Genomic DNA, 18494 nt, shown 5'->3' with positions numbered 1-18494 from the left:
GAAGGGTGAATGTGAGCCGAAGGAGTCTGTGATTGTGGTGGGACGGACTTGTGTTAGTGATTTTTGTCATGTGCCAATTTTGGTGGAGGGGGTTCCATGTTTAGCATTGGTGGATACGGGATCAACTGTGACAGTTATAAGACCGGAGGTAGTTCCTGTCAATGCCAGTCTGGAACCCACCACTGTCCGTCTACGCACAGTGACAGGTGAACTGGCGCCAATGAAGGGTAAAGGTGTGGTGGGGCTGACTGTAGGGGGAAAGACATTACGTCATTCAGTGTGGGTGGCTGCAGTTCAGGACCCTTGTATTCTTGGTCTGGACTTCCTTAGAAGTGCTGGTTGCCAGTTAGACCTGAGAGATGGCCTGCTCCGTTTTGAAGGGGGTCCTGAGGTTGTTATGTCCACTGAAAGGAACGTTGATATGTCTTTTACAGGTCTGCTGGATGCAGCAGCTGCACCCGAGGACCCTAGTTTGGAGCACCACACACTGCACTCGCGAACCCACCCCAGCGCTGTCATCAGTCCACCACAGGTAGATGTTTACTCCACCCCCTTACCCAACACCCCAGCTGACCTCTTCCCTGGGGCGGCCACACAGTCACCTTTAGAGCCATCCTCGAACCTCCCCAGCAGGTATGAGCAGGCAACCGGCATTCCATTTCGGGCTGTTGAGGAGGGAAAGGGGTTGGTTGCTTTGAAGGAGTTGTGGCTGAAGAATTGTGAGGGCTTGGATGAGAGTCAGCGGGGGCAGTTGTGGGATTTGTTTTGCATTTGGGGAAGGAGATGTGGGGCGAACACACCTGGTGCAGCACGAAATTGAGACTGGTGATGCCATGCCCATTAGGCTGCGGCCCCGGAGGCTCCCTTTTGCCCGCCAGGACACTGCTGATAAGGCCTTGTTAGACATGCAGCGAGCGGGGATTATTGAGCCGTCCGAGAGCGCGTGGGCCGCACCGGTGGTCATGGTGCCTAAGAAGGGGGGGCAGTGGACGTTTTGCGTTGACTATAGGCGCCTTAATGAGGTCACTACAGGGAGCTACACTAACTTTTTCCACTGGTGGCACTTGCGCTACTAACTTTTTCAGTTACTGGCGCAAAACATGATTTGGTCGCACAAATTGTTTATAGTAAGCCGCTCTGGATAATAATGAACAATAATGAAAATGTATTGCATACAGATGTGCTTTTTATTTTACTTGCCATCTTTTAAACCACATGCCTTCTTGTTTTTGTTTTCTTTAACATTGGTTGGGATAGATTTACTGCAATAGAAAATACAGTACACAGTAAAGTGCAAAATGGATTTCAACATGCTATGGTTGGCACAGATGGGCAGACTACTGAACTCTTAAGTAGTGATGCACCGATGTGAAAATTGTGGCCGATACCGATAATAACCTATATTAATATTGCAGTTATGGCCGATATCAATATCTCTGTATAGAAAACAAATTTACTGATAATCAAATAAAGAGAACATTTCCAAAACACTTTTTTTTTTTTTTTTTTTTTTTTACTTTAGAAATGACTTATGTTGGGCACCTTTACCTGTGTGCAAAATATGTCACACATAGGACACACATGCATTATATTGCATTGCATTGCATATAATGTGTGCTGGTCTAAAATTAAGAAACCCCAAGAAAACAGTAAAAAAAAAAAAAAAAAAAAAAAAAAAACAGGTGTACAATAAAGATAGGCTACTTAATTTATTATTCCAATAACCAAATATGATACTAAATAGCACAGGGAAAAGAGCTTATATTTGTGACGTGCTGTCTTTGCATTTGAACATTGCACATTTTAAACAGGACACGCATTAGCTGAATGACAATGAATAGACAGGAGTCCAATAATAGCATAACGAATCACGTATTCTAAAAATAATATCAAGTAGGCTATGTTTGACGAATCCGACATATAACGAGGGCTGTGTTGTAAAACGTCCGTCATTTAACGAATTTTAAAAACACGGATGGATAATACAATATGCTTTCCGACATTTTGACAGAAAAAAAAACATGCAAGAACAAAATTTAAACTATAGCCCGTCAATTTTCATTTTACAATTATCTTCTCTCTGTGTGCGCGCGCGTCCGTAGTGAGAGAGAGAGAGAGCTCGCGAGTCGCGCAGATACAATGGTACGTTTTAATCTAAGTAACGGTCGCGGGGCTGAAGCCAACTTGATGTGTTGAATGCTCAGAGCACGTTATAAAACGTATTCTTAAAATACACATTTCTGTTTTAATAAATGCTCATAGTACATTGCCTAAAACATAGGTACAAAAATAATCAGTGATACATTTGCGACCCATTAAAAATTTTGGTCGCAATGGCATTTCAAAAGGTCGCATATGCGACCATTTTGGTCGCAGTGTAGTTCCCTGCACTAGGAAGGACTCATACCCTATCCCTCGTGTGGATGAGTCATTGGACCTCGTAACCGGGTCGTCATGGTTCACTTCACTGGACCTGCGCACTGGTTACTGGCAGGTACCACTTTCTCCTGATGCTAGACCGAAAACTGCTTTTTGTACAAGCAGGGGGCTATGGCAGTTCAGGGTGCTCTGCTTTGGCCTTTGCAATGCACCAGCCACTTTTGCCAGGTTAATGGAGAGGGTGTTATCGGGTATTCCGCGGTCAGAGTGTCTGGTGTACCTGGATGACATCCTGGTCCATGGCAGTTCATTTCAGACCGCGTTGGAGGCACTCCGGCGTGTGCTGGTTTGCATAAGCGAGTCAGGCTTGAAACTGCACCCAGAGAAATTTGTTTAGGAGGGAGGTGACGTTTTTGGGGCACAAGCTGGGGGGCCAAGGGATTGGCCAGATGGAAGAGAAGGTGCTGGCGGTAAGCAGCTGGCCCACTCTCACAGCAGGTCAAAAGTTTTTTAGGGTTGGCCTCATATTACAGGAGGTTCGTGCAGGGTTTTTCCAGCATCGCAGACCCACTTTTCCTCCTGCTGAAGAAGGACAAGTCCTTTGCTTGGACTGAGGAGTGTCAAAACTCTTTTGACGCCCTGAAACATGCTCTGGTCACAGCCCCTGTACTGGTTCCCGCTGACCTCGCACTACCCTTCATTCTTGACACGGACGCCAGCAATGTGGGTATGGGGGCGGTTCTCTCTCAGGCAGGGGTTGGGGGAGAGCGAGTTGTGGCCTACTTCAGTAAAGTTTTCAATAAGGCCGAACGCAGATACTGTGTCACCAGACGGGAACTTGTTGCGGTGCTGTTTGCAGTCCGACACTTTAAGTATTACCTGTGCGGGCTACCTTTCACTGTACGCACTGATCATTCAGCTCTCCAATGGCTAATGTCATTCAAAGAGCCAGAGGGCCAGCTGGCACGCTGGATTGAGGAACTCCAGGCATACAATATGAGAGTAGTCCAACGACCAGGGTCAGGCCATACAAATGCAGACGCTCTTTCTCGTCGACCATGCTTTGCTGACGGGTGTCGCTACTGTGATAAAAGAGAAGCCAGGGAAAGAGAGCTGGAGGAACCGGATGCCAGTGGGGCTTCTGTGGTTTGCAAGCTTGGCGATACGCCAGCGTGTCTGATGGTGGGGACAGTGGGAGTAGAGGACTGGAGGCGGCTGCAAGAGGAAGATGCGGACCTGCAGCCTGTAATCCAATGGGTCCAAACACAACAGCGACCACTGTGGGAGGAAGTGGCCATTCTCTCTTTGTCCACGAAAAACTTATGGACAAAATTCAAAGAACTGCGTCTGCAAGACGGGGTGTTAGAGAGAGAGTGGAAAGACCCTGCTACGGGAGAGGGGAGGTGGCAGGTGGTGGTACCCATGTCGCTGCGGGAGGGGGTTATAAGGGTTGCCCATGGGATGGTGGGGTCTGGACACTTTGGGGTTTCAAAAACACTCAAACGTGTCAGAAAGCGTTTTTACTGGGGGCTTGTGAGGAGAGATGTGGAGGATTTTTGTCGGCGGTGTGATGGTTGCACTGCCCGCAAGGGCCCGTCTGGTCAGTCCCTCGCTCCCTTACAACAGTTCCCCGCAGGAGGCCCAATGGAGAGAGTGGGGGTGGATGTAATGGGTCCTTTTCCATGTTCGGAGAGGGGTAACAGGTTTGTGCTGACGGCTATGGATTATTTCACTAAATGGCCAGAAGCTTACGCACTACCTGACCAAGAAGCCGAGACAGTGGTGAACGCGTTGGTGGATGGCATGTTCAGTCGGTTCGGGGTTGCTGAATCCATACACAGCGATCAAGGCCGAAATTTTGAGTCACGTGTCTTCTCGCTGATGTGTGAGAAATTAGGGATTCACAAAACAAGAACCACCCCTTTGCATCCCCAAAGTGATGGCCTCGTTGAGAGGTTTAATAGGACACTGGCGGAACAGCTGGCCATTGTGTCTGCCAAGCATCAGCGAGATTGGGATACACACTTGCCATTTATCCTAATGGCGTGCCGATCCGCTGTGCAGGACTCAACCTCTTGCACACCTGCCCTTTTGATGTTGGGGCGGGAGATCAGAACACCTGGGGAAAGGAAGGTGGGGTAGGAAGGTGGCTGTGCACCGAGACAGATTAGCACCTTATAGAGGAGGTGCCGCTACAGCCCAAACACCGGCCACCTCTACAGTTGTGCCTACCCCAGAGGGTGGACCAGGACCCCAGGCGAGCACTTCCAGTCCTCTGGCAGACCCACATACAGCCACACCAGCTCTTGAGCTGTAAACCTCGCATTCATATAGCCCGGTTTCAGTTACACAGGAAGGGCAACTGTGGCCTCAGCGTGTCAGAAGGCCGCCAAGACGGTTCAGGGACTTTGTTTGTTCCCTCGAGGTCGAGGAACTTTGTGAAGGGGGAGCAGTGTAGCAAGTCTAAAGACTGTTTATGTTCAATATCAGGTGCAATCTTGATGCATGTATTTTTATTTCATGTGTTATGTGTTCTGGTTTTGTGGGACTTTAAGGCGAGGGCTGTTCTTCTGATGAACGAGCCTGCGCAGTTATGCAGGGCGGGGTTGTTCACGAGGAAGATTGGGTTTCGCGGTTCTGTTGTGATGTGAGGCAAGAGCATCGGCCACACAGGTGCTCACGTTAATAAAAGAGCCTTGGGACTATAAAGTGAGTCTGTTATTTTCTCAGATCGCTACACTATTTATTACTGTCACAATCTCAGCCTGTGTTCCCCTGTCTTGTGTGATGACTTTTTTTATTTTCTGTCTTGTGCCATGTTTTGTAGTTCTTTGTAGTTTTTGTGATCCTCTTGGTTTTGTTCCTTGAGTGCCGTGTTTTCTGTTTAATGTGTTACATTATACATTACATCCTTGCCTTTGCCTGCTTTTTCTAGCACATTAGAACTAGGCTTAACTGAATTCAATGAATGCTTTCACATCCAATTTGTACAAGTGAGTAAAAGGTGTAGCTTGGCAAGCCAGACCTACATCAAGATGTTAGGTCTGGCAACTCACCATAGACACGGCTCAATCCGAGGGGCGGGATAAACGGCTGTCTTTCAGATTCACTCTGCACGTTTCAACCAACCAGAGCGTTTTCCCAACAGTGGAGCTAACGTTAGTTGATAGATTCAACTTTTGAACTTTCTACATCTGTAGGACTAGAAACAACACCTTATTGCCTTTTTAACAACTACAGTTATTCATGTGACAGTTCTGAGGTGTGGCAAACATGAAAAACTTTGCCAGTCTACAAACATTATTCGCAAATATTGTCTATAAAGCTGCTGAAGTCTTGATATAGAACAAGACGATTTCAGTTTCCTAAGTCTAATATGTTACCTGTTTTTTTACAACTGTCGATTTTCATTGCCGCCCACTAGCCATTTACAGCCTAACAAAGTTAATTGAAAATAAATTTTGTAGTCCTCATTGGTTTGGTGACAGTAATTGTTTCTACTGGTCAGAAACAATAGTGCTGGTTTAACATTTTTAACAGAAACTGCTGTACCTGAGCAACACTGAGCTGAGGTATAGAGAACAACACTTAAGCCTAATGTAATTTATCATGTAGGCTATGTTTTACAATCAATCAAAAGAAACCATGATCATGTTTCATTGTGAATTAGAGCCAGTCCCTCCAGCCGACATGAAGTCAGAATTTTACAGCCCATACATCATTGTGACCCGTTCAAGATGCTTACGTAGAAACACATTCTCACGTGCGTTCGCAGCCGTGGTTTGCTGTGACGCGAGTCACCACGTGGCTACGCAGACTCGATAAATACTTCTGGGTACTATACGGTTATCTGGACCACACCTGACCACACGTGACCACAACCGCTCTTGGTTGGTCATAACCCCAGTGACGGGTAGGTTTAGGGGCGGGGTTGGGGTAGGTTATCACATGTGGTCAGAATAACCGTATAGTACCTAATTCGGTATTATAAATTTTTAAAGCCAGACAAGTAGTTTGTTGAGAGTTGATATGTAAAAAAGGACTACACGCCTGCTCACATATACATTAAAACGCACTTACCTTTGGACTAAACACGTGATGCGCGATGTCGGTGTTTGCGCAGAGGTTGCGTAGGTTTGCGCAGAGAGAACTGATAATCGTTTGCACATTGGAACCTATTTCCGGGAGTGCGTTCTCGAGCCACCAGGCACTGTTTTGTGCGGATGTGCGGCTGGGCGGCTGGAGCGCATTGAGGGTTTTCTTTTAGAACGGTGTTAGCAGTCCCTACGTTAATAACTAATGATCTTTGCAACGGAAGTAAATCAATCAATCAAAACTAACATTAGCTGGACAATAACTTTATTCTAGAAAAAGCCAAAGCCAAAACAATCTCTGTTACTGTAATTAAGTTGGCTTGGAAAAGCCAATTTACTGATATTGTACTTAAGATTAGTATTATTATTATTAGTGGGTGCTTGCCAAAGGCATTGTGTTTGCTCATACTTATTATTATTTTCTTCTTTATTATTCCGCCAAAAGTTTGACGTGCTACTCCTCGTGCTACGTGCAGCTTTTGTCACAGACCCACGAATGAGGCATCAAATCATGAAGGATCATTTTATATATTTTGTTTTAAAGAATTCACTTTGTTTTAATTAATTATTTTAAAAATTTGATTAAATTGTTCGAATTAAAAAGCTTTTCATCACAAGAAAAAATAAATAACCAATTAAATTTAAGTATTATGCAAATATTTAAGGCAATTCTCCTAATATAGAACCTTATTTGGCATAGAGTGTTCTTTTAAATTCAGTGAAGAACCTTAGGGTTCAATATATAATCTGTAATATTAACAATATTATTATTATTATTATTATTATTATTATTATTTCTTTGCTTCTTAATGAAATAGAAAAGATTCTGAGAACAGATTAGCATCTAAGGAACTTTACGCAACACCAAACTGACACAATGAAGCTTATTTTAATTTTATTGTAAAAAATAAATAAATAAAAAAGACAATAAAAAAGGGCTGTCCAGCCCTATATGGGATCACCTAAAGAGAGGAATCACAACATATGGGCATCTAGTCTAGTAAAGGGGCTGACCAACCGGCAATACACACCAGTACTCCTTTCAGCCCCTGTACTAGACTAGATGCCCGTGTGATTCCTCTCTTTAGGTGATCCCATATGTAGGGCTGAACGATTAATTGCATTTGCGATAATATCGCAATATGATGAAACACGATGTTTTAACCGCAAAAGCTGCGATTACACTCACGTCACATGACACGCGAGAGAAAAGCAGATGTAGCATCAACTTGGCACGCTATAGGCCTGGCATACAGGAAAGAACACTGTTTAATGCGTTATTATGTTAGAATTATATCATTAATATATAATGATATATATTATGTTATAGATTCTCTCTCCAACGATTCTGGATTGAATCAGAGAATTTCAGAATCGAGTCTGAGCTTAGTTTTTAAACACAGATGCGTGATTACGCTGTGTGTGCTTTAGAAACAACCGTATTCTGCTTGCTTCTAATTTCTCTCTCTCTCTCTCTCTCTCTCTCTCTCTCTCTCTCTCTCTCTCTCTCTCACATGACACCGCTCGAACCTTAGAAAAATAATCTTTCATAAAGTTTGGAAAGGTTTAAGCGAATTACAAAGACATTTGCGGGCTTTATCGCACAGGTTATGCCGCTTTGCTTGATGTTACTCTTGCAGTGTCGCCTGGCGGAATTTTCCTCACAAATGCTCTACTAAGGCATCATTTATGTCTTTTGGAATGCAGTTGGCTTATATATTAAAAATATGAAAATCACTGAGAAGGCTGCTTTCAATTGAAAATACTAAACACGCTTTGTGAAGAGGGCTCGCACATGCGGCTGTGAGCTACTAATGTTAGCATACTAATTTCTGCTAATGTTAGGTTTGCATCTTTTCTCTTTATTCCAGAGCATTTGATGTTTTGTATTGATTACACTTGTAAGGCCCGTGAAATTGGTCCAATGGAGGTTTTCCAATAACACAGGGAAGGTCTCACGTGCTCCTGTCCTTTTCTCATGCGAAGTATTGGTTGGTTAAATTTACAATACATTTAGTCATGTATTCTCTCGTAATTTCATCTGACTCCATAAATGAAAGGTTTTAATAATATCTGTGCCTCACTAACAGTGAGCAAATGTTTGACTGTTCCTTTTAACCATTAAATGAACAATGTCAAAATCAGTTAGAATAATCACATGTAACAATTTAATATTTCAGATATTAGAGATCAATTCCACAATCAATTCGAATATCTAGTACATGGTTATACATTGGTTACACCAAATAATCTTACCCAGTTTGCACCTGAGATAGAGAGAGAAAAAGGGAAAGGGAAAGAGAGAGAGAGAGAGAGAGAGAGAGAGAGAGAGAGAGAGAGAGAGAGAGAGAGGCCACCTATTCCATTTCGTGACCAGCAAAGAAGAGACCCGAGAGCCAGAGCACACCTTCCTTTATACTGTTTGCCCAGGTGACATGGGGGATGGGGAAGACCACCCTCAATGGCTTAACCAGTTTTCTATAAACTTCTATAAACCTTATTACTTTTTATTTTATCTATCTGGATATGAGATATCTGTACCACTCACTTTGAGACCTTTCAAATGACACTAAAAACATAAGTTATTGATCAACATTCGCATCAAACCATCAAACCATGTTCTTGAGTGAATTCTTTGTTGTTTCTGAGAGGAAGTCAGGCTGTATGGGGGAGGTCGAATGCTAATTAGCCAGCAAGGCCCCTTTGTCTCATAGATCAGGTCGCAACCAATATTTTCAGTCTTACAGCTCCCTCCTTGACCCCGTGGGTCACATTCCGATGAACACTTACGGGGTCACAGTAAGACGTTTGTTATTATCTTTGAAGATGTAGCCCAAAAATTGTCTTTGCAATGTTGGCATCTGTAGAAGCTCAGTGGGCTGTGTTCACCAGCAGAACACCTGTTCTCACCAGTGTTTCGCTTTAGTCCAGCAGGTGGACGAATGAGTTCAGGTTCTCTCCTTGTAATCCTGTGACATGAGCAAAGTTCATAGAGTCAACCTGGACCTTTTGTGACTTGTTCAGTTGACGTGTCATTTCTTCATGGAGAAACTTCCGCTTCCCTGGCACCTTCTCCACGATGATGATCTGACCCTTCTTGACCCACCCTGTCACCTCCAGCGGTACAGTGGTCTGGGCAGACCTCAGTGGATGAAGGGGTTCTCCTTTGACACCTGAAAAGCATCTTAAATGTCCGCTTCACGATTGAGCACATATATGAACTTACAGTCGTAAGGAAATGCACAGGAACGCATAATGCAATGAAGCAAAATCATGTCATGTTCAATGTAAAATACCATGTTCATGTCAGCAAATGTGAGTGGTACATTTGGTCTCATTAATTACCTGATTTTTAATTACCATGCCAATAATACTCCTATAGAGGGTCAAGGAAGGGCAAAGGAAGATCCTACAAGCTCTTACCCTGTTCTTAGAAACATTTAAATAAATAACATTCTAACAAAACAACCAGTGCTGGGTTAAACAACATTTCATGAAGAGTGTCAGCTAAATTTTGGTGTAACCAAAAATAGAGATTCAGTTGAATTGATGTTCAAAAACATTGTTGCGAGTAAAGTGGACAATATACAAATAAGCAGAAATCAAACTAAGTTTCAGAAAATTAAAATCAAAATAAGTTTCAGAAAATTAAAATCAAAATAAGTTTCAGAAATTAAAATCAAAATAAGTTTCAGAAAATTAAAATCAGAATAAGTTTCAGAAAATTAAAATCAAAATAAGTTTCAGAAATTAAAATCAAAATAAGTTTCAGAAATTCAGAAAGAGGTCGGTGTAAACCAATCAATGGTTTTGTGTGTTTGTGTGAGAGTATTTTTTAGAATGTCAGAGTGTGTTTTTGTCTGTGAGAGTGTTTTTGTGTGTGTGTGTGTGTGTGTGTGTGTGTGTGTGTGTGTGTGTGTGTGTGTGTGTGTGTTGGTGTGTGTGTGTCTGTGAGAGAGTGTGTTTGAGAGTGTGTGTATTGATCTGGCTAAGTCACAGACGATGACAGAGTTGAATTGTAAATTTTTGTACTTGATTGAATTGGTATTTATCCATTTTAATTATGTTTCTGTTATTAGTGGTAAGTTGAGAAATCAGGGGCCCTCTGATCTTCCAACTCCCACCAACAATCATAGAGTTTGAAATTTAATGGCAGGTCTGCCTTAGAATTTGTCTTGATTTGTGACTGTAGCCATTCAGTTGTTCATGTGTGTTACATTAGTTGGCAGTTTGTTGTGAATAGCGTATGCTATTCTCTCTGTCTCTGTTAGACAATGATCATGAGATCAGCTCCACCCTGTGTGTGTGAAGCTATCTGGATCTGTTAGTGTGAAGATGACACATCTTCGTCTGATGTGTAGTGTTCAGCCTGGATAGACCATCTATCCCAGGTGATGATGCTGTGAGGTATAGTGATGGAGGGGTGTGTTCAGTGTTCATGTCTAGGAGCTGGGTGGAATCTAATCTATAACAATTGTGTTGGAAATTTCGATCCAGTTCTAAACTGGGAGGCCATAATGTGATAGTGTGATGTGTGAAAAGGCCTTTTATAATGTCTTTTCACCCATCTCCCGAGTCTCAGGTTATGTTCTAACAATTCCGCTGCTCCTGGCATCCGTCGTTCAAGGAATTTGCGGAAATAAACCTGAGACATAAAACAGAGGAGAGCGAACCACAGAAAGATAATTCCAATATTTCAAAAGCATTAAATTCAGACGTGTGGAATTCTTTTACTTGTTCCATTATCATGTCAATTGCAATTTTAATTCCAGATGTCACATGAAACCGAGTTTCATTGACCAAGTCTGAATTGTTGCTGTTGTCTCAGTGTGTACACCTGAAGCTGCTTTTCCAGTTCAAACTTCAGTCCGCTGCATGTGCAATGCTCATTGCTTTCTCTCATTACAGCCAGATCTCTGAGTTGTCTGGTTAGCATTTGCGGTTTATGGTGTCGTTCACACATTTTAGTTAGTGCTGATATTTTTTGACCTGCAAAAAACTGTGGTACTTTTTATCATTTCACACCCTCCTTGTAAATTTACTTCTCTGATTAATTAGATTTTAGTTGTTGCACAATTTTGGTTTGCTATTACCTGTGCCACACAATTCTAGCCGTGTACCGCCCCTTTTGGCACTGGGTAGCACACAAATGAAATTCTGTTTCAGAAATTCCATTTTAGTGACGAAAGTCACCCTTCTCCAATTATTGTCCTGCTCGGCGAGTGTAATAAAATGTTTATTATAATTCAAGTTATAATATAATTATAAGATCTACATTCGCTGTTTCTCTTGTTTCTTTTCTAGGTTTCAAATACCTTTTCTCCTCATTTAGTCTTTTTACATGGCCATTTTAACGTTTGGTTATTCTATTTACTCTTACTTTATATTTTCCGTTTATAGACAAGGAAAACTATATTGCTCCGAGTTCCTTACCCAGGTCTCCGACACAAGTGGCCAGTCCCGAAGATCAGGAGCAGAGGCAGTTGGCTACTTCTCTAGGATTTTGCCGAACACGCACAACAATCAAAGAGACTTTTTCATAGCCCCCTCGGGTGCCCTTCAAGATCTTAATTCAATTGTTTTACTTTAGTAGGTATCTAAAGTAACATTAAATTAGAAAAGAAGACATCGGAACACATCCACCCACCCAAGTCGCCAGCAAAACTCCCTGATATCAGTTGTTAACCGTCGTTAACCTCTGACGCAGCTTGTGGCAATATACGAATCCGTTAATCTATTTTGGAAAAAAAACAAATCTCAGAGTAATTCAGAATACATTCAAACATAACACTATTTAGTTCTCGCTGTTTCTGATTTTCAAATTCATTGTGAATCACACTATAGCCACCAAATTTAGCACAGACACACATGTTTAATTCAGTTACACAGGATCCATGGCCTAGAATACAACATCTACAACCTTTACCTAAGTGTTCCAAATACACTCACAGCAAAACAATAGAATACAACATCTATATCACCTTTGCTTAAGTATTTCAAATACACTTACAGTGAATCAATCCTGTGTTAAAGAATAAACTTTAATAGCCTATGTGCATGTTGTAGCACAAACAACCAAATTGTGTTCTGTGTGCACGATGTGTTAAACACAATTTCAAATTTGAAAATTAACAGAATTATTCATTGCTCAGAATAGTATTCTCAAATATTTGAACAGCTTGACGTCAAAATCAGGATGCGCGCGATCATAGCTAGTTATAACGGCGCCTTTTTATACTTGTTTTACCCCAGCGTGTTACAATGTTTTAGAGTTTATTCTGCCATCGTTTTTACAGACTCGCCACATTTAACAGCTTCTGTCAGTTGTGTTGGATATATTTTAGAGATTACTCTGCCATCGTTTTTACAGTCTCGCCATATCCCCAACCACCTAACAGTGATAACCAAGAAAATTTTCGAATTTTCCGAATTTTTGACTAGATAGCATATCAAATACTTTAGATGTTTACTTTTTAGAGGAACTGAAATAAGCCAAATTAAATTGAATATCTTAATTTAATTCCATCAATGTTAAAGTTTTAGCATTTTTGCATTAGCCTTGAATGCAGCATGGCTTTAGCATTTAGCGTAGCCTTGAGCGTTTTGAAAGCAACATGGTCAATAGCATTTAGCATTAGCCTTGAGCGCAGCATGGCTTTAACATTTAGCATTAGCCCTTGAGGGTTTTGAAAACAACATAGACAATAGCATTTAGCATTAGCCTTGAGCGCAGCATGGCTTTAGCATTTAGCATTAGCATTGAGCGCTTTGAAAGCAACATGGACAATAGCATTTAGCATTAGCCTTGAGCGCAGCATGGCTTTAACATTTAGCATTAGCCCTTGAGGGTTTTGAAAACAACATGGACAATAGCATTTAGCATTAGCCTTGAGCGCAGCATGGCTTTAGCATTTAGCGTAGCCTTGAGCGTTTTTAAAACAACATGGACAATAGCATTTAGCATTATCCTTGATATTTGAGTTAGCCTGTAAATCATATCGTCCTGTTTTCCCAAAATTTTCCTTCCATAAACAATGTGTCGATCTGCCTTTTTATTTATAAAATCACGTGTTTTCCGATCGTTTACAAACTTAGATTTTTCTTTCTCTGTTGTTTGTACATTCTCACCATGTGTTGCAAGTGTTTAAACAAAGCCAATACAACAATGGGCGGAAAACATGCGGCTGATTTTAAAACTTTTTAGGCTTGACTTTTTTTAGCTCTTCATCGAGTTATTAATTATTTGGAAGATGTTATTCTCACTTTAGGTTTCGTTTCTTGTTGCTTAGGCAAAACAAGGAGATCTTTAAAATCTGATACACAAAGTTTTTCATTATTCATCTGGCTGCCACATCAAACATTTCTTCAACACTTCTAAAAATGCAAAGAAAATTGACTTACCACAACCACGGAAGAAAGAGAAGATGTTCAAACCTCTTGTTAATTTTAAGATCCCAATACTTGCTGGAAAGGACGTTTCTCGTGAACTGTTTTGATCTGTTTTGAGATCACGTCGGGGTCACCATTTTGTAAGGCCCGTGAAATTGGTCCAATGGAGGTTTTCCAATAACACAGGGAAGGTCTCATGTGCTCCTGTCCTTTTCTCATGCGAAGTATTGGTTGGTTAAATTTACAATACATTTAGTCATGTATTCTCTCGTAATTTCATCTGACTCCATAAATGAAAGGTTTTAATAATATCTGTGCCTCACTAACAGTGAGCAAATGTTTGACTGTTCCTTTTAACCATTAAATGAACAATGTCAAAATCAGTTAGAATAATCACATGTAACAATTTAATATTTCAGATATTAGAGATCAATTCCACAATCAATTCGAATATCTAGTACATGGTTATACATTGGTTACACCAAATAATCTTACCCAGTTTGCACCTGAGATAGAGAGAGAAAAAGGGAAAGGGAAGAGAGAGAGAGAGAGAGAGAGAGAGAGAGAGAGAGAGAGAGAGAGAGAGAGAGAGAGAGAGAGAGAGAGAGAGGCCACCTATTCCATTTCGTGACCAGCAAAGAAGAGACCCGAGAGCCAGAGCACACCTTCCTTTATACTGTTTGCCCAGGTGACATGGGGGATGGGGAAGACCACCCTCAATGGCTTAACCAGTTTTCTATAAACTTCTATAAACCTTATTACTTTTTATTTTATCTATCTGGATATGAGATATCTGTACCACTCACTTTGAGACCTTTCAAATGACACTAAAAACATAAGTTATTGATCAACATTCGCATCAAACCATCAAACCATGTTCTTGAGTGAATTCTTTGTTGTTTCTGAGAGGAAGTCAGGCTGTATGGGGGAGGTCGAATGCTAATTAGCCAGCAAGGCCCCTTTGTCTCATAGATCAGGTCGCAACCAATATTTTCAGTCTTACACACTACATGTGTCGTTACACTACATCGTTATGCATCGCTTTCTGCCAGGACTTTTACATACTTTTCTCAACTCACAGAGGTGACGTCAACGTTTTTTTAGCAGTAGCATGAGAAAACTTCCATGCTTCCTGGAATGACTCAATATCAAATTCACAAGCTTGGGCAGAGCGTGCTTACTGTAAAGAAAACACACTAAAACTGTTTTAGCGACAACAGCATTTTTAACTGTTCATGTTTCTTCTTTAAAAATAAAGATAATGTTTGTTGTTAATTCTTGCAGTGTTGCAGTCAGTTACTTGTAAATTCAAATCAAAATAGCTATGACCTATGTAACTATTTCATCTACATAAATTATTAAAATTAACAGGCAGATAAAAATAATACTGTCACATTTTTTTTATCAATTCCTGAACATGCATTTTTTTTTCTATCCAAAGCCAATGATTTAATATTTGATTGTTTTTTTGGTTCTGACTGGTGTGTGAAAATGTTGCATACCGGTACTAGTGGTCTCAATGTAAATATGAATTTAATATGTAAAATGAGTAATGGCAATATTGACTAATTAGTAAGCACCACTAATTAATTTTTTTATGTGTTATGTCTCTTTTTTCTTGTTACGTGGGAGTGTATTTACTTTGTGTTGTTGGGGAAGATGTATATATATATATTCATGGTTTAGTTTTCCCTGGTGAGTTTCTTTTTCTCTCGTTTACGTAATGACTCTGTAAGACTGGAAGAACTGGAAGAGAGAGCTACTCTCTGAGAGAACAAAGGAAATTAACATTTGAACTCACCCTTGTGCACTATCGAGACGAAAGTCTCACCTCCGAATCATCCTAACCTAAATTTCTTCCCCTCACTCCTTCTCTATCAAGCTGAGATCACCAAAAACTCACCCAAGAATCTAAATAGTTTAATGTGAATAATTATCATACAGTATTACACGTGTAGTATCATTTGAAATGTCTCAGTGAGACTGGTACAAATGTCTCATTTCCAAATAAGTAAAACAAAAGGTAATTCGGTTTTTAAGAGTTTAGAGATAACTGGCACACAGTAATGCCAATGCCAAATGGTCTCATACTCCCAAAAGGTGTCAACTCTGAATGTAAATTCCCATTGTTAGCAGATATTTCCATGTGAAAGAGGTCCTGACTATATAATGGAATGCAACAAAGGGCTATTGGCCTTTTCGTAACTCAAGTTGGCCCATGATGCTAAGAGAGACCAAAACTCTTAGCATCATGTATTTTAATGTTAGGTTCACATCTTTTCTCTTTATTCTAGAGCATTCAGTGTTATTGTATTGATTATCCTTAAACTGATTATGAAATTGGCATGATACATTTACCTGACATAATAAATTGTTACATTTGATTATTCTAACTGACTTTAACATTATTTTCATTAAAGAGTTAAAAATAATTGTCAAACATTCGCTCACTTTTAATGATACACGGATATCATTAAAACCTTTTCAGTTATGGAGTCAGATGAAATAACGAAAAAATACATATGAGAAAATGTATTGCATTTAATCAAAAATACTTTGCCACGAGAAAAGACCTTCCCCGCTGGCCAGACTTTGGGCTGATCGAGTGCGGGCTTACAACTCACAGGTGAAGCTGCTAACGAGATAACGAGACCTGATTGGTGACGGGAGTGATTGGCAGTGTACTTAAGCTTCCTGAACCATGATGGATACAGCTTCCTGCTCTCATGGCTTCATTGATGGACAGATGTGTTCAGTGTTGATGCAGTACGGTGTAGATATAGTGATTGTTAAAGGACTGGTACACGAGACATTTAATGTAAACCACTACATTTGCTAAGTTGTGAATTATTGTTATGTTAAGCCTTTATCCTTCATCCTAATTTTATAGAATCGGAGCATGGTAGGGAGTTGGGTGTCTCTTTAATTTATTATTCGTTTTCTCTTGTTTATGATAAGTAGGGAGGAAAACTTTTGTACTTTTTGTTTGTTATCTGATTTCTAGGTTAGTATCCTTAAATTAGTTAGCTTTATTTGTTTTGGCTTTCCCCCCTCCTGAAGTTTATGTTGCTCCTTATTTACTTATAATAAATTCACTTTTTGCACTTTAAAGAGTGTTTTGAAGCCTTGGGAGTGAGAGTGGGGACTACATACACTTCCTGCTCAGCTACTGTTCGGACGCTCTTGCTTACTGCTCCGCGCTTTGCTCTATCGCTTTTACATTTTATCTCCTATATTTTTATATTTTATTTCCTTTTATCACCTAATTTTAACTTCAGCAAACAGCACAGTGCTCAGACAACAAAGTTTGGATTACTACAAAAACGCAGAATTCTTTTACCCGACCAGCTTACATTCCGGGAAAGGAAAACACAACTGCCTACATTCATACGGATAAGAGAGAAAATGCCTCTTCAGGTTCAAGAATCTACTTGCTGCACTAACTGCCACAGACTTTTACAAAGGATTGCAGTTCTCGAAACAAAGTTACTTACGGGACCACCAAACCAGACGGAGCACACAACAGAGCTTCGTCATGGACACCCTCAGCATACCGGTGAGTCCCATGAAACTAGTGCTCCTCGACAGGTAGAGAAACAAGCCGATCGACTTACTAATCGATGGCACAAACAGGGAGCTAGACCCAAAGGCACTCGAGACATCAGATTGTCACGAGCATCGCATATTGCCGCAGTAGCATCCTCTACCCCAGATACAGCTCTGACAAGGATTGCAAACACTGGTCTCCTACCACCGCCTATACATCTTGAGAACAGATTTGAAGTACTAATGAATGTAAATGAGGAATCCCCAAATGTGATGAATGTGATCGAACACAGACTGAATGGGCCAGTAGCTAACACTGATGCTAACTGGCGCTCAAGGTCGAGCAGACAGCGGCACTCAGCTCAGAGCGCAGCCGAGCCCAGGACTCTGATAGTGGGGGACTCCATAATCAGAAACATTAGCGGCAGGGATACAACTACATGCTGCCTTCCACAAGCAACAACTTCTGATGTAAACAGGGAACTTCAGAACATTCTGATGAAACATAAGACTGCAAATCGACTCATCATTCATGTGGGGAAGAATGATATTCATAAAGAGCAGTCAGAACTCCTTAAGAAGGATTTCAATGAACTTTTTGAAACACTTAAAAGACTGAAAGTTCAAACATTCATCAGTGGACCTCTCCCAGCAAGAGGAACAAACAGGTTTTCACGGTTGCTTGGGCTTAATATATGGCTGCAAAAAACCTGCAATATAAAAGGAGTAAACTTCATTGACAATTTCAATCTTTTCTGGAGTCAGAGACAACTTTTTCATCGGGATGGCCATCACCCAAACAAACTTGGTTCAAGAGTGTTAAAGGACAATTTCTACTTCTCCCTCATACATCCTTCTGCAGTTTGTGCCAATCCAGTCAATCTGAACGGCACACACACACCTGGACACAGTATGAATGACCACGGGACTTCACTTCAGCAGCAAAATGGACATGCGGTTGACATATCACACAAGGACAATGATAACACCACTCCGCCACAACAACCTCTGCTCACGGACACAATCTCAGCTGAGCCCTGCCCACAGAGAGACTTATCAGAACTGCTTGAAGATTCAGCACCCAAT

Source organism: Scardinius erythrophthalmus, assembly GCF_964197995.2.
Source record: "Scardinius erythrophthalmus genome assembly, chromosome: 1".
Taxonomy (NCBI): domain Eukaryota; kingdom Metazoa; phylum Chordata; class Actinopteri; order Cypriniformes; family Leuciscidae; genus Scardinius; species Scardinius erythrophthalmus.
This window is presented reverse-complemented; position numbering follows the sequence as displayed.